Raw genomic sequence first — 21974 nt, forward strand, 5'->3', positions numbered from 1 at the left:
ATGTCTAGCAGTAGGATCTCCAGAGCTTCTCCCCGCAGCACAGTACGGTTGAATGTCTAGCAGTAGGATCTCCAGAGCTTCTCCCCGCAGCACAGTACAGTTGAATGTCTAGCAGTAGGATTTCCAGGGCTTCTCCCCGCAGCACAATACGGTTGAATGTCTAGCGGTAGGATCTACAGAGCTTCTCCCCGCAGCACAGTATGGTTGAATATCTAGCAGTAGGATCTCCAGAGCTTCTCCCCGCAGCACAGTACGGTTGAATGTCTAGCAGTAGGATCTCCAGGGCTTCTCCCCGCAGCACAATACGGTTGAATGTCTAGCGGTAGGATCTACAGAGCTTCTCCCCGCAGCACAGTACGGTTGAATGTCTAGCAGTAGGATCTCCAGAGCTTCTCCCTGCAGCACAGTACTGTTGAATGTCTAGCGGTAGGATCTCCAGGGCTTCTCCCCACAGCACAATACGGTTGAATGTCTAGCGGTAGGATCTACAGAGCTTCTCCCCGCAGCACAGTACGGTTGAATGTCTAGCAGTAGGATCTCCAGGGCTTCTCCCTGCAGCACGGTACATTGAATGTCTAGCAGTAGGATCTCCAGAGCTTCTCCCTGCAGCACAGTACTGTTGAATGTCTAGCGGTAGGATCTCCAGGGCTTCTCCCCACAGCACAGTACGGTTCAATGTCTAGTGGTAGGATCTCCAGAGCTTCTTCCCGCAGCACAGTACGGTTGAATGTCTTGCAGTAGGATCTCCAGAGCTTCTCCCTGCGGCATGGTACATTGAATGTCTAGCAGTAGGATGTCCAGAGCTTCTCCCCGTAGCACAGTATGGTTGAATGTCTAGCAGTAGGATCTACATAGCTTCTCCCCGCAGCACAGTACGGTTGAATGTCTAACAGTAGGATCTCCAGGGCTTCTCCATGCAGCACGGTACATTGAATGTCTAGCAGTAGGATCTCGAGAGCTTCTCCCTGCAGCACAGTACTGTTGAATGTCTAGCAGTAGGATCTCCAGAGCTTTTCCCTGCAGCACAGTACTGTTGAATGTCTAGCGGTAGGATCTCCAGGGCTTCTCCCCACAGCACAATACGGTTGAATGTCTAGCGGTAGGATCTACAGAGCTTCTCCCCGCAGCACAGTACGGTTGAATGTCTAGCAGTAGGATCTCCAGGGCTTCTCCCTGCAGCACGGTACATTGAATGTCTAGCAGTAGGATCTCCAGAGCTTCTCCCTGCAGCACAGTACTGTTGAATGTCTAGCGGTAGGATCTCCAGGGCTTCTCCCCACAGCACAGTACGGTTCAATGTCTAGTGGTAGGATCTCCAGAGCTTCTTCCCGCAGCACAGTACGGTTGAATGTCTAGCAGTAGGATCTCCAGAGCTTCTCCCTGCGGCATGGTACATTGAATGTCTAGCAGTAGGATGTCCAGAGCTTCTCCCCGTAGCACAGTATGGTTGAATGTCTAGCAGTAGGATCTACATAGCTTCTCCCCGCAGCACAGTACGGTTGAATGTCTAACAGTAGGATCTCCAGGGCTTCTCCATGCAGCACGGTACATTGAATGTCTAGCAGTAGGATCTCTAGAGCTTCTCCCTGCAGCACAGTACTGTTGAATGTCTAGCAGTAGGATCTCCAGGGCTTCTCCCCACAGCACAGTACGGTTCAATGTCCAGTGGTAGGATCGCCAGAACTTCTCCCCAGAGCACAGTACGGTTGAATGTCTAGCAGTAGGATCTCCAGAGCTTCTCCCCGCAGCACATTACGGTTGAATGTCTAGCAGTAGGATCTCCAGGGCTTCTCCCAGCAGCACGGTACATTGAATGTCTAGCAGTAGGATCTCGAGAGCTTCTCCCTGCAGCACAGTACTGTTGAATGTCTAGCAGTAGGATCTCCAGGGCTTCTCCCCACAGCACAGTACGGTTCATTGTCTAGTGGTAGGATCGCCAGAGCTTCTCCCCAGAGCACAGTACGGTTGAATGTCTAGCAGTAGGATCTCCAGAGCTTCTCCCAGCAGCACATTACGGTTGAATGTCTAGCAGTAGGATCTCCAGAGATTCTCCCTGCAGAACAGTACGGTTGAATGACTAGCAGTAGGATCTCCAGAGCTTCTCCCCACAGCACAGTATGGTTGAATGTCTAGCAGTAGGATCTCCAGAGCTTCTCCCCGCAGCACAGTACGGTTGAATGTCTAGCAGTAGGATCTCCAGGGCTTCTCCCCGCAGCACAATACGGTTGAATGTCAGCGGTAGGATCTATAGAGCCTCTCCCCGCAGCACAGTACGGTTGAATGTCTAGCAGTAGGATCTCCAGGGCTTCTCCCTGCAGCACGGTACATTGAATGTCTAGCAGTAGGATCTCCAGAGCTTCTCCCTGCAGCACAGTACGGTTCAATGCCTAGTGGTAGGATCTCCAGAGCTTCTCCCCACAGCACAGTACGGTTGAATGTCTAGCGGTAGGATCTACAGAGCTTCTCCCCACAGCACAGTACGGTTGAATGTCAAAGGGTAGGATCTACAGAGCTTCTCCGCACAGCACAGTACGGTTGAGTGTCTAGCGGTAGGATCTCCAGAGCTTCTCCCCACAGCACAGTACGGTTGAATGTCAAAGGGTAGCATCTACAGAGCTTCTCCGCACAGCACAGTACGGTTGAGTGTCTAGCGGTAGGATCTCCAGAGCTTCTCCCCGCAGCACAGTACGGTTGAATGTCTAGCAGTAGGATCTCCAGAGCTTCTTCCTGCAGCACAGTACTGTTGAATGTCTAGCGGTAGGATCTTCAGGGCTTCTCCCCACAGCACAGTACGGTTCAATGTCTAGTGGTAGGATCTCCAGAGCTTCTCCCCGCAGCACAGTACATTGAATGTCTATCTGGAGGATCTCCAGAGCTTCTTCCCGCAGCACAGTACGGTTGAATGTCTAGCAGTAGGATCTCTAGGGCTTCTCCCTGCAGCACGGTACATTGAATGTCTAGCAGTAGGATCTCCAGAGCTTCACCCTGCAGCACAGTACTGTTGAATGTCTAGCGGTAGGATCTCCAGGGCTTCTCCCCGCAGCACAGTACGGTTCAATGTCTAGTGGTAGGATCTCCAGAGCTTCTTCCCGCAGCACAGTACGGTTGAATGTCTAGCAGTAGGATCTCCAGAGCTTCTCCCTGTGGCATGGTACATTGAATGTCTAGCAGTAGGATGTACAGAGCTTCTCCCCGTAGCACAGTATGGTTGAATGTCTAGCAGTATGATCTACATAGCTTCTCCCCGCAGCACAGTACGGTTGAATGTCTAACAGTAGGATCTCCAGGGCTTCTCCATGCAGCACGGTACATTGAATGTCTAGCAGTAGGATCTCGAGAGCTTCTCCCTGCAGCACAGTACTGTTGAATGTCTAGCAGTAGGATCTCCAGGGCTTCTCCCCCCAGCACAGTACGGTTCAATGTCCAGTGGTAGGATCGCCAGAACTTCTCCCCAGAGCACAGTACGGTTGAATGTCTAGCAGTAGGATCTCCAGAGCTTCTCCCCGCAGCACATTACGGTTGAATGTCTAGCAGTAGGATCTCCAGGGCTTCTCCCAGCAGCACGGTACATTGAATGTCTAGCAGTAGGATCTCGAGAGCTTCTGCCTGCAGCACAGTACTGTTGAATGTCTAGCAGTAGGATCTCCAGGGCTTCTCCCCACAGCACAGTACGGTTCAATGTCTAGTGGTAGGATCGCCAGAGCTTCTCCCCAGAGAACAGTACGGTTGAATGTCTAGCAGTAGGATCTCCAGAGCTTCTCCCCGCAGCACATTACGGTTGAATGTCTAGCAGTAGGATCTCCAGGGCTTCTCCCCGCAGCACAATACGGTTGAATGTCAGCGGTAGGATCTATAGAGCCTCTCCCCGCAGCACAGTACGGTTGAATGTCTAGCAGTAGGATCTCCAGGGCTTCTCCCTGCAGCACGGTACATTGAATGTCTAGCAGTAGGATCTCCAGAGCTTCTCCCTGCAGCACAGTACTGTTGAATGTCTAGCGGTAGGATCTCCAGGGCTTCTCCCCACACCACAGTACGGTTCAATGCCTAGTGGTAGGATCTCCAGAGCTTCTCTCCACAGCACAGTACGGTTGAATGTCTAGCGGTAGGATCTACAGAGCTTCTCCCCACAGTACGGTTGAATGTCAAAGGGTAGGATCTACAGAGCTTCTCCGCACAGCACAGTACGGTTGAGTGTCTAGCGGTAGGATCTCTTTAGAGCTTCTCCCCACAGCACAGTACGGTTGAATGTCAAAGGGTAGGATCTACAGAGCTTCTCCGCACAGTACGGTTGAGTGTCTAGCGGTAGGATCTCCAGAGCTTCTCCCCGCAGCACAGTACGGTTGAATGTCTAGCAGTAGGATCTCCAGAGCTTCTTCCTGCAGCACAGTACTGTTGAATGTCTAGCGGTAGGATCTCCAGGGCTTCTCCCCACAGCACAGTACGGTTCAATGTCTAGTGGTAGGATCTCCAGAGCTTCTCCCCGCAGCACAGTACGGTTGAATGTCTAGCAGTAGGATCTCCAGGGCTTCTCCCTGCAGCACGGTACATTGAATGTCTACCTGTAGGATCTCCAGAGCTTCTTCCCGCAGCACAGTACGGTTGAATGTCTAGCAGTAGGATCTCCAGAGCTTCTTCCTGCAGCACAATACTGTTGAATGTCTAGCGGTAGGATCTCCAGGGCTTCTCCCCACAGCACAGTACAGTTCAATGTCTAGTGGTAGGATCTCCAGAGCTTCTCCCCGCAGCACAGTACGGTTGAATGTCTAGCAGTAGGATCTCCAGGGCTTCTCCCTGCAGCACGGTACATTGAATATCTAGCAGTAGGATCTCCAGAGCTTCTCCCTGCAGCACAGTACTGTTGAATTTCTAGCGGTAGGATCTCCAGGGCTTCTCCCTGCAGCACGGTACATTGAATGTCTAGCGGTAGGATCTCCAGAGCTTCTCCCTGCAGCACAGTATGGTTGAATGTCTAGCAGTAGGATCTCCAGGGCTTCTCCCTGCAGCACGGTACATTGAATGTCTACCTGTAGGATCTCCAGAGCTTCTTCCCGCAGCACAGTACGGTTGAATGACTAGCAGTAGGATCTCCAGAGCTCCTCCCCGCAGCACAGTACGGTTGAATGTCTAGCAGTAGGATCTCCAGAGCTTCTCCCCGCAGCACAGTACGGTTGAATGTTTAGCAGTAGGATCTCCAGGGCTTCTCCCCGCAGCATGGTACGGTTGAATGTCTAGCAGTAGGATCTCCAGGGCTTCTCCCTGCAGCACGGTACATTGAATGTCTAGCAGAAGGATCTCCAGAGCTTCTCCCTGCAGCACAGTACTGTTGAATGTCTAGCGGTAGGATCTCCAGGGCTTCTCCCCACAGCACAGTACGTTTGAATGTCTAGTGGTAGGATCTACAGGGCTTCTCCCTGCAGCACGGTACATTGAATGTCTAGTGGTAGGATCTCCAGAGCTTCTCCCTGCAGCACAGTACTGTTGAATGTCTAGCGGTAGGATCTCCAGAGCTTCTCCCCGCAGCACAGTACGGTTGAATGTCTAGCAGTAGGATCTCCAGAGCTTCTCCCTGCAGCACAGTACTGTTAAATGTCTAGCAGTAGGATCTCCAGGGCTTCTCCCCACAGCACAGTACGGTTGAATGTCTAGCAGTAGGATCTCCAGAGCTTCTTCCTGCAGCACGGTACGGTTGAATGTCTAGTGGTAGGATCTTCAGGGCTTCTCCCTCGAACCTTTATCGTTATTTACTTTCCCACCAGCTGATGTTTCCTGTTCAACATTTTCTCACATTTAGGGCCATATGTACAAGGGGAGTTGCTTGGCTCTTGCACCAACCAACATGGTGCAGGCACGAAACAAGCCCAAAATACGATTTGTGAAGCCAACCAAGGACCCCTTGGGTGGCTCTGAGCGGCTTCATGAATCTGGAGTGAGGCAAATTGGCTCAAATCGCTGCGTTGCCTTACTCTGTGCCAGGAAGGGGTACCCTGGATGCTGCGTGGATTTTCCCACGCAAGATGCATGGATTTTGATGCATTGCCAGATTTTTCCAAAAGTGGTAGACCTTGGAATGCGCCAACATGCTGCGTCTTCCCAGGTGAATACACAACAAGGAGAACTATTTTTATTTCTCCATGGTTTTTGCTCTTTCTGCGTGTGCTGCATTCTGCAGCACACATGGAAAGTGGAAAATGTCCCAGGGAAATTGTTTTTGTGCAGGAAGGTGCCCCTTCTTGCACAAAAACAATCCTGCTTACAATGCGGGCGCCCTTGCACCCCGGTGCAACGGTGCCTACACTGGTGCCAGGCACTCTATTGTGCACCAGTGCTGGGGAAAGGACAGGCATGTGCCATATAGGGATAAATACAGTGCATTCCTGCCCTGTCCCTGGGATGCAGGGCACATCACTTTGCCACTAATATGGCCTTCACTATTCAAAGATGTCACGCGCTGCTTTTGGAATTCGTGATGCGTCACCTGATGGGGACTGCTTTTCAGGTGAGACTGAGCATGACCAGTCTTGAGAAGTAATACCACCCTGTGCTGTGTGCGTGTGGAAAGAGAAAGTAATCAGTGGAAATGCATTCTTCTGGCAATAAAACATATTTGTTTTAAATGATTAGATCGGAAATCTGTGTGTATAACTGGTTGCCGCACTAGGGACAAGGGACTTGTGTGTTTCTAGACCTATGAGCGGTACAAAAGGGGGTGGTGATGGACGGAGCATCAGAACCAATCAAACACTCACACCCAGTCAACAGATCTGGGTTTGATCCATCACCGTTCTTTAGCCCACTCTGCCACCCCAGTTCAGACATGGCCATTTGCAAATCAGTTTGACCCTGTGCCTCATGGGAACAGTCCAGCCCGAACTGCCAAGCCATGCCTTCCCTGGACCGGAAACAAGCTTCCTAGGACCGGTTTCTGGCATTTCAGCCTTCTTCAGCCAGGCTTGCTTGAATCCAGTGGCAAAGTGAGCAAGGGACTCACGTCTGAGCATACCCTGCCAACTTATGGCGAACAAAGTGGTACAAAAAGGGGTGGTGATGGACGGAGCATCAGAACCAATCAAACACTCACACCCAGTCAACAGATCTGGGTTTGATCAATCACCGTTCTTTAGCCCACTCTGCCACCCCAGTTCAGACATGGCCATATGCAAATCAGTCTGACCCTGTGCCTCATGAGAACAGTCCAGCCTGAACTGCCAAGCCATGCCTTCCCTGGTCCGGAAACAAGCTTCCTAGGACCGGAGTGTTGAACAGTGGCAGAGTGGGCTAAAGAACGGTGATGGATCAAACCCAGATCTGTTGACAGGGTGTGAGTGTTTGATTGGTTCTGATGCTCTGTCCATCACCACCCCCTTTTGTACCGCTTTGTTCACCATAAATAGGCAGGGTATGCTCAGACGTGAGTCCCTTGCTCACTTTGCCACTGGATTCAAGCAAGCCTGGCTGAAGACGGCTGAAATGCCAGAAACCGGTCCTAGGAAGCTTGTTTCCGGTCCAGGGAAGGCATGGCTTGGCAGTTCGGGCTGGACTGTTCCCATGAGGCACAGGGTCAGACTGATTTGCATATGGCCATGTCTGAACTGGGGTGGCAGAGTGGGCTAAAGAACGGTGATGGATCAAACCCAGATCTGTTGACTGGGTGTGAGTGTTTGATTGGTTCTGATGCTCCGTCCATCACCACCCCCTTTTGTACCACTCTAGACCTATGAGGTCCCAGCCGGGGAGAGAAAGCACTGCGAATACATAGGTCAGTTCACCCATGTGTCAGGCTCTTCACTGGATACCATAGACTGCCGCAGAATGTGCAGAATGACTCCGAAGGAAAAAAACTAGCACTTTCACTAGGTTTGCTTCAGAAAAGTGACACAAACACAGGTACAGTGCTGTGCTGGGATTCACTTTCTATCACTAATTCTGGTTTGCGTTGGGAAGTGGTCTGTGTGCTACTTTGCGGCAAGGAGCACCTTCATGAGTTGTAAGTGTGCTTCCCATGCGAACAGCCACGGCTTTTAATGCAAAGCCCCATCGATATAAAGAAAGTAAAGAGGACTTTGTGCCAAAAAATCGACCCTTTTTCTCGAGGCAGCTGTAAATTCTTGTGAAAATGTGAAAGGGTATTCTTCCAAGCCAAAACCTATGCTTGACATCACACGTCCACCCTGGCATTAATCCAGAATGTAAATCATAATAAAGCATACCTGCAGACTGGGAGTACATGCCTGCCTTTCTTTTTCACTTCAGACTGATGCCAGTGTATGTGTTTGCATATATAGGAGCCTGCTTTCCAGCGACAGGCACTTTGTGTAGGGTCAATGGAAAGTCCCCAAGCCTGTCTCTGTCCTCCACAGAGATTTACTGTCTCCCACACCCCTGCTCAGGGGCAACCAAAGCTGAAGGTGCCCTCGGCTGTAGGCAAGGAGTCTGGACCGTCTGCACAAGGGGCAGTCCCTAAAATAACCTACACAAGGCAGTAGGGCGAGTTATGGGCAGGGCTGGAAATAAATGAGAAATTAAATAGGTACTTCACAATAATCACAGCCCCGCCTAAATGACTTGAGCTTGTCATGAAACTGTCCTTAGTGAAAGAGAGAGGTGCAGTCACCGCTACTTACAACAGCTGATGACACAAGACACTGAGCACTTTGTGATCTGAGCACAAGAGATGCAGGATCTCAAGTGAACACAGGTGAGTGCATTGTGAGCAGAGTGTGAGGGGACTGAAGGGGTGGAGAGTGTGTTAGGTGGTGGAGATGGTGAGGAGTGTGTGAGGTGAGTTCAGGGGTGAGGAGTGTGTGAAAATGGAGACGGTGAATACTATGTGAAGTGAGTGCAGAAGATGGGTGTATCAGGCGAGTACAGAGGACAGTAGTATGTGAGGTGAGTGCGGAGGGTCAGGAGTGTACGAGGTGAGTCCAGAGGATGAGGAGTGAGGAAAGTGAAAGCAGAGGGTGAGGTGTGTCAGGAGTGAGTGCAGGAGGCGTGGAGTCAATGAGGTGGGAGCAGAAGGTGATGAGTATGTGAAGTGACTGCAAAGGTGGAGTTGTTTGTGAGGCCAAAGGTTATGAGTGAGTGAGGTGAGGGAATGGTTTGAGGAGTGTTTCAACTGAGAGCAGTTGGTAAGCAGTTTATGAGGTCAGGCAGAGGGTAGGGTGTGTCAAAGGTGAGTGAATAGGTTGAAGAGTGTGAGGTAATTGCAGCAAGGCAGACGATTGTGAATATGTGAGGGGAGCACAGAGCTGAGGGCTGTGTGGGATGGTACAGTGAGAAGAAACAATCATTAATATACTGGGGAGAAGTGTGTCAGGTGAAATCAGGGGTGAGAGATTGTGTGAGGTGAGTGCAGAGGTTAATGAGTGTTTGAAGTAGAGTGCTGAAAGTTTGTAAGATGTGACCTGAATGTTGAGGGTGAGGAGAGGGAGTGCAAAAGGTGTGGAGTATATGAGCTGAGTACAGAGGATGAACAGTGTGTCCGATTACCACAGAGGACATGAGATTGTGCAGTGAGGCAAGAGGGGTAGAAGTGTGTTAGTTGAGAGCAGAGGGTATACAATGATTGAGATGAGAAAGAGTAAGGAGAGTGTGAGTGAATAGGCCGAGGAGTGTGAGATGAGTGCGGGGGCAAGGGGCAGAAGAAAAGAGTGCAAAAGGTGATGAATGTGCAGCAAATGTTCAGAGGCTGATGCATGTGTGAAAAGTGAGTGCAGAGTGCCAGGCTGTGTGCATGGGTACATAGGGTAAGAACAGGAAATTAGTGCACAGGGTGGGGAGGTAGTCCACAGGGCGAGATGTGTGTGATGTGAGTTCAAAGGGTAGGAGGTTTGTGAGGTAAGTGTAGTGAGTGAGAAATGTTTGAGGTGAGTGCAGAGAATGAGGAGTGTTTGAGGTGAGTGCAGATTGTGAGGAAGGGGTGAGTGCAGAAAGTGATTTGTGTTAAGTGAGTGCAGAGGCTGATGAGTGTTTGAGGTGAGAGCAGAGTGCTGAGTAGGGTCTCATCTTAGTGCAGAGAGTAAGTAGAGGGTTTGAGTTCAGGGTGAAGTTTGAGGTAGAGTGAGAAGTGTCTGGGGTGAGAACGGAGGGCTGAGGAGAGTCTCATCTGAGTGCAGAGAGTAGAGGGCTTGGGGTCAGGATGACATTTGAGTTGAGTACAGAGGATAATTAGTGTTTGGGGGAGAATGCATAACATGAGGTGTGTTTGAGGTGACTGCAGAGGGTGAGGTTTGTGTGATCTCAGTACAGAGGGTGAGGAGGAGTGAGTTCAGAAAGTGAGAAATGTTTAGGTTGAGTACAGATGTTGAGGATTTATTGAGATCAGTTCAGAGATTGGAGGTGAGTGCAGAGGGTGAGTTGAGTGAGTTAAGTGCAACGTATAAAAAGAGTGGGTGGGTAGAGAGAGTGAGGAGTACGTGAGGTGAGTACACAGGGTGGGGTTGAGTGCAAAGTGTGAGCTGTGTGAGTTGAGTGCCAAGTGTGAGGAGAGTAGGTGAGTGCATAGAGTGAAGAGTGTGTTAGGTTAGGGCAGAAGGTATTGCTGAGTGTAAAAGACAGTTTGTGTGAGTTAAGTGCTGCATATGAGGAGGATAGATGAGTGCACAGAATGAGGAGTGTGTGAGGTGAGTGCAGAGGATGGGGATGAGCACAGAGGGAGAGCTGTTTGAGTTAAGTGGTGAGTATGAGGAGAGCGGGTGAGTGCACAGAGTGTTTGAAGTGAGGGCTGAGGAGGGTCTGATCTAAGTGCAGAGTTTAAACAGTTAGTTTGAGTTCAGTGTGTAATGTGAGTTGAGTACGGAGGATGCAGAGAGACTGAGGTGAGTTCAGAAGGTGAGAAGTGTTTGAGGTGAATGCAGAGGGATTGGCTTGTATGATCTCAGTGCATAGGTTAAGGAGATAATAAATAATATAGTTTCCTTCTTTTGTGCAAAGTGCACTTTGAACCGAATATTTAGGCACACAACAAAAGAAGGAAACTGCATGAACCGTATCAAGGGAAACTCACATTTATTTAACTACTATGATTTATGGCACATTGAGGAATGAACTGTAGCAATATATTACAGATTATTTTTTAATATCTCATGTCGGCTCATGTCGAATGTGCAGTTGAGATACACGCATGATAATTATGGTGAACAAACTCATTGATGTTAATTGAGCTATAGTATTGCAGTAATAGAAGTTAAGGATAACAAGACTAGAGTGATCACATTCAACTACTCAGAATTGTTTGAGAGCCCTGAAGAAGCGTAAATGTGTGCGAAACACGTGTTGGCTCTATTACTGTATTACCTAACTTATCGAAAGAATTATGAAAGATATAAGGAAGCTATACAGGAATAGTTACTGTTTATTGTTGATGATTTCCCAGTACAGTTATATATATATATATATATATATTCAATGAAAAAACCAAAGGTTTCACACATGTTATAGTTAGCTGGACATTTCACTCGTAAAAAACCATTGAAATTCCCCCGTTATAGTTAGTTCAGCTAACTATAACTCGCGCGCCCGCAATGCACTACTGATGACGTCACATATTACATCACTCATGACATGGTCACTGACATCACTGATGACATCACTGATGACATCTCAAATGACATCACTGATGACATCATCCTTGTGATAGAGTGGCAGACCTCCTCTCCCCCTAATATAACCTTTGAAACACACATTCAAAAATAGAAACTAAAATGTTCAAAATAATGAACATATCAATATCAGTTACAACAACCTATTCAGTAATTCTAAGAACCACATACACATACAGTAATTCACCAACAGTCCTCTACAGTCACTCATACATGTACTCACTCATCATATGTACTCATACACCTGTACATCCCGTTACACAATGCCACTCATCCATAGAGTAACTCACACACATAGTCACTCATGCTAATAAAGAATCAATCATCCATTTACTTGCATATACAGTTATACACACACCACCACACTTACTTCTACAGAAACTTACATATACTTACTCTTTTAAACAATCACTTATAGAAACACATACTTATTCATACAGGAACTCTTCCAATCTCTCACATATACTCACTTATATACACCAATAGTCATATATACTAGTTTAAAACATATGTAGTTACTCATAAAGACACTATTGAGACAGTCATTCACTCACTAACACACCCATGCACACACTCATCCACCCATACAGTCCTGCACACATGCTGTATTCAACACATACAAACAGTGAGTCACTCATTCATGCACCTATGCACTAAGTAATACCCCCCACCGAACCATACAGAAACTCAGACACTCATAGTGATAAAAAACCAACTAATAACCTATATAGACACTCATGTAGCTACTCACCAACCCATGCAGCCACTTATACACAAAGTAAGAAACTGATACAGATATTTAAATATTTAAAGATTACTCAGTAAGCCATGTATTCACTATGATACACTTAAACAGTCAGTTACACAAAAAAAATTCCAAAAAAAGTATCCATTTAGACACTTATATACCCATTTATTCTTCCTTTGACCTTGAGATATACATAAATATAAAAAATATATAATTTTCATAAAAACACACAATCACTGGATGATGTCATCAGTGATGTCATCAGTGATGTCATTTGAGATGTCATCAGTGATGTCATGAGTGATGTCAGTGACCATGTCATGAGTGATGTAATATGTGACGTCATCAGTAGTGCATTGCGGGCGCGCGAGTTATAGTTAGCTGAACTAACTATAACGGGGGAATTTCAATGGTTTTTTACGAGTGAAATGTCCAGCTAACTATAACATGTGTGAAACCTTTGGTTTTTTCATTGAATTTCTAAGGTTTTTTAAATGCTAATTCCTAACTATAACGTGTGTGAAACCCATGGTTTTTTCAGTGAATTTCAAAGGTTTTTTAAATGCTAATTTCTAACTATGCCTACAGAGATAGGACATGTGAAGAAAGAAGAAAAAATGCACAGAAAGAAACAAAAGAAGTGCAGAAAGAAGCAACAGAAGTCCTCAAATACGAAGATAAGTGCAGGAAGAAGGATAACATGCAGAAAGAACAAAAAGAAGAGCAGAAAGAAGCCTTGTTGCAAAATCATCCTGTACCCTCAACTTTTTCAGACGGATACTGGTGGTAACTGAGTCTGACTAACCAGTCCTAGAGCCAGTGCTATGTTAAAAGACACTTAGAATACAGTGAAAACACCTACATACACTAGGGAACATTATGCGTTGGGGTCCCCCTGTGATTAGCATGACCTCCTCTGTAAGCCCCTAGTGTATAATAGGGCATGGGGATTAAATCTACCTCTTAAAACAGGCCACAGGGCGTTTTTGCACACATTAACTCAGGCCCCGTCCCCTCCCTTCACCACTGTGTAAACACGCCCTGTGTCCATTTTTAGTTGGGAGATTAAGTTCATTTGAATCCTGAGGGTCCCTAGGGTCCAACTAGCCCACTAGGTACCTCCAGTAAGTGCCACAGAGCTGCGTTGCAGAGAGGTGTAAAAAGTGGCACGGCCTGGACCACCTCTCTGCAATGCAGCTCAGTGGCGCTTACTGGAAGCACTTGGTGGGCTAGTTAGCCCCCAGGGGCCCTCAGTATTGAAGGGAAATTATATCCCCAATTTAAAACATGCCATAGTGCGTGTTTGCACACGTCACCTCAGGCCCCGTCCCCTCCCTTCACCACTGTGTAAACGCGCCCTGTGGCTGTTCTAAGTTGAGAGTCCCCCTGAATCCTAAGGGTCCCTAGGGTCAAACTAGACCACTAGGTACCTCCAGTAAGCGCCACAGAGCTGCGTTGCAGAGAGGTGTAAAAAGGGGCTTGGCCTCAGAACACCTGGCTGCAGCGCAGCTCCCTGGCGCATACTGGAGATGCCTGTTGGGGGCGCGTTTGCAGAGTGCTGCACGGAGGGGGCATGGCCTCCGGCACGATGCCAGTCTTTTATTTATTTTAGTTTTTTAAGAAGGGGGGCTGTTTGGTTCCCCTTCTTATTCTAATGTATTGGCCCTGATGACCCCATCCCCCAGGGCCAGTCTCCTAATTATATTTTTTTGACCCCAATCCCCAGGGCCGGCCACTGTTTTTTATTATTTTTAAAAAATATATATTTATAGACACACCTAGGACATGCTGGACAAACCGTACGTACCTATCACCATGATGATTTGCGTGATATTCATTAAAAGGCGACTATGCATGCAATGAATCCACGTGGAATGTATTTACACCACTAGTGAAGCTCTGACATGTCTGATGCCCTACCGTGCCTAATCCTGGTAGACACCCGTGTCGTTTATTTATACAAACATGGGTAGCTATTGACGGGCACATTTAATACACATGCACACCAAGCCATTCAAAGGGGATTCGACAAAAATTCGACCAAAACTATGCAAGAAACCCCCCTCACGGTTAATAAAACACACATCCACTGCCGGATGTGTAATACTTTTTATTTTACTCTCTGGAAAGGGGACGAACATCACTTGAGAGTCACAGCGTGCTCCTGACAGAGCCCAATGCTGTGTTACACCCACCATTGCCTGCCGAGTGCCACACACCTCTGTGTTGTATTCCACTAGCTAGTGCATATGCTATGACACTCTCTAGCCCATGTGCACTGTAACACCACCCCGTGAATATGTCATGCCACACTTGTCTTCGCACGGGTTATATTGCCCCATCTAACGTGCCTTTCTCGATGCCTATGTTATAATGCACAGTGCTATGCCATACATATTACAATCTGGGATCCATATATTTGTCACAGTGCATATGCAACGTTACACTCCCCAGCACATATTTTATATTACAACTTTAGAGACTAGTTAGGTTACACAACACTGCCCTGTGCATATTACACTCCAAGGCGCATATCGCATAGCACGCGCTAGTGCCTGTGCTATCTCGCGCTCTCCAATGAATCTGTCATTGCGCACAATGTATTGCAAATTATATTTCACGCCCGGTTCATCTTATATCACACTTTTTGGTGCATAGTTTATACCATACACTATATCTAGTTTTCATTTTCAATCGTGCTCTCAGGACTATGTTCTATATAACACTGTGTTCACCTACCCTTTTCACGGGCATTACATTTTGCGATAGGGGGTGGAGGGTCAGGGGGTGTTTCTGCCAAGTGAGCCCGGAGTCACAGTCACAAACGTCCTCTTCTTCCTGAATAAAAGTGAGATTATGCTGCATACTTGTTCATATTTTAAGTAGTTCGCACAGACACAATGTTTTAAAAACAATAAAGTTCCTAATACCCGCCTTCTCTGAACAGTTAGCTTGCTGCCCCATCCCCTTCCTCCCTATCCTCTGTTGTATGAATCCATGGACTAGCCTCCTCCCTCCTGCCATGCATGGTCTGATGTGCTGCCACTGCCCTCAATTTAGTATGATGTACCAGTCCAGTCCTCCTGCCCTCCATTGCCCAATTCTATGCCCCATCATTGACCTCCTGCTTAAACTCTGTGCTTAGCTTGCTGCCCCTATTCTCCTTCCCCCTGCCCTCCGATGTCTTTGTGCATGCCCCTGCTCCATCCTTTTTGCCCACCATGTCCCATGGACCTGCCACTCCTATCTACTCTGAGTGTTCTGTTGAGCTGCCACTCCCCTCCCACCTGCCTAGCATTGTCAGATGACTGTAACCTGTCCCTGCCACCTCCACCCTGCCTGTCCACATGCCATGCCCCTATCCTCTTCCTCCTGTCCTACATGGTCCATTGTCCTGCCACACCCTTCTGCCCTCCCTGGTCTGTTGTGCTGCAACTGCTCCTCCTGCCTGCCCCGTGTGGTCTGTTGTGAGGTCCCTTCCCCTGAACTTTCTTGTCTGTGCACAGGTCCTGACCCTCCCTTCTATCCTCCATTGTCCTTTGTGCATGCCCCTCCACCCTCCTTCTTGCCCATCATAGCCATTGTGCTGCCACTAACCCTCCCACTTGCCATGCATGGTCTTCTGTGCTGCCATGGCCCCTCCCACCTTCCCTGTGTGGTCAGTTAGCTGCCCCTGACCCCCTCCCACCTTCCCTCCATGGTCTGTGTGTATGCCATCACAGTCTCACTGTTGCTCTTCATGGTGTGTCTTGCTTCTAGTGCCCATCCTGCCTGACCTCCATGGCTATCTTGCTGCTCCTGCCCTGCCCCCTTGCCCCAGCCCTACTCCCTCCCTCCTGGCTTGTCTGTTCCATTGTAATGCCCCTGATCCGTCCCTCCTGCCCTTTATGGTCTGTTATGCTGCAGCTTTCTCTCCTGTCTGTCCATTATGGTCAGCTAGCTACCATTGCCTCTTGCCCCTCTGTTCTCTGTTGTCCATGTGCATGGTCCTGTCCCCTCCCTCTTGCTTTCTATGGATTGTTGTGCTGCACTCCCGTCCTGCATGCCCTGTGTGGTGTATTGTGCTGCTGCAAACCCTGATGCCTGCCCTGCAGGGTCAGTTTGGTGCACCTCTCCATGTCCCTCCTGTCCTCTGTTATCCAAGTCCATGTCCCTATCCCATTTCCTTCCATGATCCAATGTACCATACTTGCGAACATTTTGAACTTGGTAAGAGGGAGATTTTGAAAAAAAACTGGGGTATTGATTTTCCCCTTTGAGTTACATTGAAAAAGAGGATATTGTAGACAGGAGACAGATCAAATAAAGCCCATTTGAGCTTAAAAACATTGGACGTTTCCTGGCTGAATCGGGTCTGTTGGCATGTATGGTTGTACTACCATTGCCTCTTCCTTCTGCCCACAATGGTCTATTACATTGCCACAGCCTTGAAGGAGGGTAGATTTTGTATCACAGGGGGCCCCTGGCCCGTTCTGTCCACACCTGAAGTATGAGACCCTTGTCCTTGCCCTGCCAGCTGCATTTGTAGGCCGTATTAAATTGACCAGCGGGTCCTGTATTGCTATATAATTATCCTGAGACATCCTTACCACTCAGCCAGCATAAAACCCCTGTGTAGGCCCTTCTGTTCAATATGTAGGCCTCTTTGTTAAATTGACCATAGCTCTGCAATTTTAGTGTATAGCAGTCTGAAGGCAGGTCTGCGAGGCCTTCTGATCCAAACTAGTAGCCCCCACCCTACCCGAGTGCTCCGTGCTCGGTATCAAAGTTCAACATCCCCCTGAAGCTGTCGACATACAGTAGGCTGCATCCTGGACTGGTACTTGCTTCCTGGGCAGGTTTCCCGCTTTTAAGGAAGTGGCAACCGCAGAGCGTCAAGTTAGGAGAACTGAGGAGATTTTATACATGAATATATTGAATTCCCGTACAATACCCATTATTTTCTGCTTGCTCTATGGAACTTACGATAAGCGATTGGCCTGAGAGACTGACCTTTTCACCCAGTCCATTGTCAGCATTAAGTGGGTAAATGACGAAATGTCTGGTAAAATCTGCAGTCGAAGCTTTTGGGTAGCATACGTAGGTAGATGTAGCGTGCAAAGGAGCCCACAAAATGATATAAAAAGGGAGCACCCACAGATATCGACGGACTACCTCGCCGTCTGTATGTAGGTTAACAGGCAGTGCAGGTTTTCCCCAAGAGCTGGGAGCTCTTGTCTTCCTTTGCTTAAAATGTCTTGCTCTGCTTTGCTTGAAGTATCTTATTCTATTTTACCTATATGAAATGTCATGTTATGTTTAACCATTGTTCTCTTTACTTTTGCATTTAAAAGATTTTGTATTGTAATTGCAGGAATGCTTGCTCTAAGAGTAAACGTGAGTGTTCCTAGGTAACATTTTCCTTGGTGTAACTTGTTTCTCATGATGCATTTATAGATGTGTTTTCTCTCTCTCTCTGTCAGTACATTAATTGAGATACAGAGAATATTATGACAGCTGTATGATTATCTGGATTCTGTTTTTTGTACTTTATGTCTCTATTCTGCGGTTTCTTTGAAGTTGCATCTTCTCATTAAACTGCCATTGTATTCTGCCTCCAATTCCATGTCTCATATGTCTGTTTTCTTCATTTTTGGAGCAAGCGTTCCTAGGCACCCCGGCTCAAATTAAGGTGCCCCTTTTGTCCCTGACTCACTCTCCTGCTCAGTTCTGTGGTGGCTCCCGGGGATCTGGGGACCGCCCCTAGCTTCCTTGACCCGTAATAGATCTTCCCTCCAACAGCCTCTCTTGCAAGTCCTGTATTGTTGGTTTGTTGCCCCTGCCCCCCTTTCCACTGCCCTCCATAGTCTGTTGTGCTTCCACGGCCCTTCCTGCCTGCTCAGTGTGGTTAAATTGTTGCCTTTGCACCCTCCTACCTGCCTTCAATTTTCAGAGTCCGTGCCCCTGGCCTCTGCCTCTCAACAGTATCCTAATGAACAACTAGATTGCTAACATTCTATATTTATTACAAAAGTGTGGAACGCCTGACATCATCTTGATGTAATCAAAACTGTAATACCTAGAGCATTTCCTTTAGAAATTACATATATGAGAGGGTCTTATTGGCATCAAAATTATGGTTAGTGCTCTAAAAGACTAAAATAAGGACATATTTTCTGAGTTTTCAAATAGCGACAAAGCACTTTTAAATTATTTGTTATCTTTATGTTTTTTTATCCAGTTGACCACTTGATTAAATGTTGCACTTAGGGGAGAGGATGTGGTGTTACTTCCAGAACTGCAGACTTTGCAACTGGGGAACCAGGTTGAAGTTTCTGCTTCAGCTCGACATTCTGTGATTCTGGTCAAATCACTTAGTCTCCCCATGTCTACAACCAAAATGAATTTGTTCTTGTGTGATGTAACCAATGCTCATGTAAAGCACTCCAATACCTGACAAGTCTGCACTATATAACACTGCAAAAACACAAAATAATAAGTGTTTTGCACACTTCTGTCATTGGGCTATATTTGGGCTACATCTGGTTGATTTTGGGCTACATTTGGGCTCTTTTGTCTCCGGTGGCCATCTTGGGAGATTTATTTGTTATGAAGTTTCCTAATTTCCTCATGTACTGCAGTCTCCTCAGTAGGAAATGCTTTCAGTTTTTTACTTTGATTCCATCATGAAGGTATTCAGATATGTCACACATTTGCCATAAATTCTGAATGTTAGCACTCTAGTTGCTCATTAGATCACTGTAGTAAAACTACTCCACCATGGAAGTCTGCTCCTGGTATTAAAAGTGCATGTTTCAGTCTGCATGTCAGAATTTTTTAATGAAATAGAAGAGGATTTGAGAAGTCACTCAAAATGTGCCCTCATTTTCTTTCTTCAGTATTAATCATAATTTCTATGGCAAAATGAACCTCCTCATTGTGTTCCTTTTTAAATTAAATGTTTTAAGTGTTACCAGTTTATTCCAATCAAGATGGCTTCAGGTGTGCCATACTTTTGTCATAATGAAGACAGTAAGCGCTCTAGTTGTTTTTAAGAACATTCTGGGACATTCTGTCATTGGGCTATACTTGGGCTACATCTGGGTGATATTTGGGCTACATTTGGGCTCTTTTGTCTCTGGTGGCCATCTTGGGAGACTTATTTGTTATGAAGTTTCCTAATTTCCTCATTTACTGCAGTCTCCTCAGTAGGAAATACTTTCAGTTTTTTACTTTGATTCCATCAAGAAGGCATTCAGATGTGTCACACATTTGCCATAAATTCAGAATGTTAGCACTCTTTTTGCTCATTAGATCACTGTAGTAAAGCTACTGCTCACCAGGGAAAACTGCTGCTGGTATTGAAAGTGCATGTTTCAGTCTGCATGTCAGAATTTTTTAATGAAATAGAAGAGGATTTGAGAAGTCACTCAAAATGTGCCCTAATTTTTCTTTCTGCAGCACTAATCATACTTTTTATGGAAAAATGAACCCCCTCATTTTGTTCCTTTTTAAATTAAATGTTTTAAGAGTTACCACTTTAATCCAAGCAAGATGGCTTCAGGTGTGCCATACGTTTATCATAAGTAGGACTGTTAGCGCTCTAGTAGTTCTTTGGAACACTCTGGGAAGCTGCAGTAGAACACAAAGGAATCAACTGACAGTCTCTGCCCTTGTTGGATGTACATGTTTTACTGAGAATATCAGACTTCATTCTCACATGACTGAGAAAGATAATGTGAATTTACAAAAAATAAGCTCTCAGTTTAGCCTATAGATCACCTTCCAAACCTCTGTGGTAAAAGCATGAGAAAATATTTTTCTCTCAATCATGATATCCCAGCAGAAGGCTTTTTCACATGGTGAAATCACCTTAGAACATACCACAATTCCTAAAATGAGTATGGTACCATCAACAAATGATTTATAATGTAACTAAAGTCTTAAAACCTTCTATTAACTGCAATGCTTTTTAATGAGGTGCTATCATGTATATTTGTCCCAAGATGGCTGCCAACACTTCTTGGATGAAGTGCTGACAGCCAATCAGATCTCAGGATGAGATGTGTGGTTAGGCTCCGCCCACATATATATATGCTTTTAAATGCTATTTACTCAGGAAATACTGAACAGATTTACACCAGACCTGCAAAAGGCACTTCCTTGACCTTATGGCTACCTCTCTGCCAAATTTCTAGTAATTCTGTTCAGCCGTTCGGGCTGTAGCTCGTTCTAAAGGTCCTATGGAAAAATGCATGGGAAAAACGCGTTTTGGGACCCCCCTTTTATCTCAGCCCCCGCTTGACGAATCCCCCCGAGACTTTCAGGGTAGGAGCGGAGCGTAGCGCCCCACCTATTTTGAGAAATTCGCGAGGATTCATCGACCGGCGCCAAAGTTATTCAAAATAGAATGTTGCGGATTTCCTATGGAAAAGGGGTCCTAACTATAACTACCTACTGGCGACCGCCAGTAGGTAATATATATTTATATATATATATATATATATATATATATTCAATGAAAAAACCAAAGGTTTCACACATGTTATAGTTAGCTGGACATTTCACTCGTAAAAAACCAATGAAATTCCCCCGTTATAGTTAGTTCAGCTAACTATAACTCGCGCGCCCGCAATGCACTGCTGATGACGTCACATATTACATCACTCATGACATGGTCAGTGACATCACTCATGACATCACTGATGACATCTCAAATGACATCACTGATGACATCACTGATGACATCATCCAGTGAATGTGTGTTTTTCTGACAATTAAGTATGTTTTATATATGTATATCTCAAGGTCGATGGAAGAATAAATGGGTATATAAGTGTCTAAATGGATGATTTGTTTTTGAAAAATTGATTGTGTAACTGACTGATTAAGTGTATCATAGTGAATACATGGCTTAGTGAGTAATGTTTTAATATGTAAATATCTGTATCAGTCTCTCACTTTGTGTATAAGTGGCTGCATGGGTTGGAGAGTAGCTACATGGGTGTCTATATAGGTTATTAGTTGGTTTTATGAGTATCAGTCTGAGTGTCTGCATGGTTCAGTGGGGGTATTACGTAGTGCATAGGTGCATGAATGAGTGACTCACTCTTTGTATGTGTTGAAGACAGCATGTGTGCAGGACTCTATGGGTGGATGAGTGAGTGTATGGGTGTGTTAGTGAGTGAATGACTGTCTCAATAGTGTCTTTATGAGTAACTACATATGTTTTAAACTAGTATATGTGACTATTGGTGTATATAAGCGAGTATATGTGAGAGTGAGAGATTGAAAGAGTCCCTCTATGAATAAGTATGTGTTTCTATAAGTGATTGTTTAAAAGACTAAGTATGTGTAAGTTTCCGTAGAAGTAAGTGTGGTGGTGTGTGTATAACTGTATATGCAAGTAAATGTATGTTTGATTCTTTATTAGCATGAGTGACTATGTGTGTGAGTAACTCTATGGATGAGTGGCATGGTGTAACAGGATGTATAGGTGTATGAGTACATATGATGAGTGAGTACATGTATGAGTGACTGTATAGGACTGTTGGTGAATGAGTGGATGTGTATGTGGTTCTTAGAATTACTGAAGAGGTTGTTGTAACTGGTATTGGTATGTCCATTGTTTTGAAAATTTTTGTCTCTAT

General features: G+C 46.2%; 1 protein-coding gene across 1 annotated transcript in view; it reads left to right on the top strand.

The window, feature by feature from the left end:
• The first annotated feature begins 8579 nt into the window (after positions 1 to 8579).
• LOC146813607 (NXPE family member 1-like) overlaps positions 8580 to 21974 on the top strand; it is a 334010-nt gene continuing 320615 nt past the window's right edge. Inside the window, exon 1 of the mRNA XM_085620358.1 lies at positions 8580 to 8695. The gene's annotated coding sequence lies outside the window, so the exon portion shown is untranslated. The remainder of the gene's footprint in view (positions 8696 to 21974) is intronic.

This window comes from Triturus cristatus, chromosome 7 (assembly GCF_964204655.1).
Source record: "Triturus cristatus chromosome 7, aTriCri1.1, whole genome shotgun sequence".
NCBI classification, from domain to species: Eukaryota; Metazoa; Chordata; class Amphibia; order Caudata; family Salamandridae; genus Triturus; species Triturus cristatus.